The sequence below is a fragment of the Cornus florida genome, unplaced genomic scaffold (assembly GCF_030987335.1).
Source record: "Cornus florida cultivar Cherokee Brave unplaced genomic scaffold, ASM3098733v1 CherokeeBrave_3.0.0_Hap2_Chr04, whole genome shotgun sequence".
In the NCBI taxonomy this organism is placed as follows: domain Eukaryota; kingdom Viridiplantae; phylum Streptophyta; class Magnoliopsida; order Cornales; family Cornaceae; genus Cornus; species Cornus florida.
Window position 1 is genome coordinate 5999021 of NW_026775574.1, and position 1326 is coordinate 6000346.

General features: G+C 37.9%; 1 non-coding gene across 1 annotated transcript; it reads right to left on the minus strand.

Annotated features, from left to right (window-relative positions):
- Nucleotides 1–247: 247 nt before the first annotated feature.
- On the minus strand, nucleotides 248–353 carry LOC132305835 (small nucleolar RNA R71). The gene has a single exon (XR_009481710.1). It is a non-coding gene; the product is annotated as a small nucleolar RNA R71 (small nucleolar RNA).
- Between the last annotated feature and the right edge of the window lie 973 nt (nucleotides 354–1326).

Consider the following 1326-nt stretch of genomic DNA (forward strand, 5'->3'; position numbering starts at 1 on the left):
CTTCCTACCTTCCATGAGTATACAACAGAGGATCCTTATAAGCACTTGGATATGTTTTTGGAATTGTGTTCAACTACTAAGTTGACCACTCTTATCAATGATTCATTCAGATTGCATCTTTTCCAATTCTCTCTCAATGACAAAGCAAAAACTTGGTTGCAGTCCCTTCCAACAAATTTTATATCTACATCGGACATGTTGCAGCAGGAGTTCTTGAAGAAATACTACACTGTGGGTAAAACTATACAAATGAGAAGAGAAATCATGGCATTTTCCCAAATCCAGGGAGAACAGCTCCATGATGCATAGGAGAGATATAATGATCTTCTAAGAAAATGTCCACACCATGATATTGCTCAATGGCATTTAATACAGATTTTCTATGATAGTCTTATAAATTCTTATAGAAACATGGTAGATGTATCTAGTAATGGAGCTTTTCTGCGTAAGAGTTCGACTGACGCTTGGAAACTGTTTGAGACTCTAAGTGAAAACTCAGTGCAACATGCTTCTTCCTCTAGGTCTAGGTCTAGGTCTTCACCTGGAATGCATAAGGTTGAAAAATTTTATAAGGTAGATAAATCTAGTGAGTTAGCCGCTTAAATAGAAGCCTTAAACTGTAGGTTCGATCAAATCTTATCATCTGGCTTCATTCCTATTGATAATCCACAAACTGCCTAGCCAAAAGAGGTTTGTTCAATCTATGTTAATCCCAATCATTTTTTTGACACTTTCCCTATGCTGGGACAATCATCTGAGATCCCATAGGAGCAAGTGAATGCTGCATTCTCTAGACCAGCTTATAATCTATATTCTTCTACATATAATCCTGGCTAGAGAGATCATCCTAATCCATCATGGCGTAATCAAAATCAAGGAACTGTTGTTCCTCAATCACAGGGGCAGTATCAAAATTCATCCAATCCTATGCCGCAAAATAATTCTTTCAACCAATCTGGTATTTATCGTCCACCTCAGTTTAAGAATCAACCCACTTAAGCTCCAAATCTTCCACCTCCTCCTAGAAATTCTGCTTTTGAGGAACAAGTACTCAATGCTTTTGTTGATATTAAAGCCAATACCCAACTTCTTAATCCTCATTCTCAAGCCATAGCAAAGCTAGAGGCACAAGTTGGGCAAATAACGAGTACTCTATCTCGAAGAAAAGATGGAAAGTTGCCTAGTCAGTCAATAGCCAACCCGAAAGGGCAGACTTACATGATTGATGAAACCAATTCCTCAGGTATTCATCATAAGCAAGTTCAGGTTATCACTACATTGAGGAGTGGAAAGGTGGTTGATAACTAAGTTAAAAAAGGACAAGAG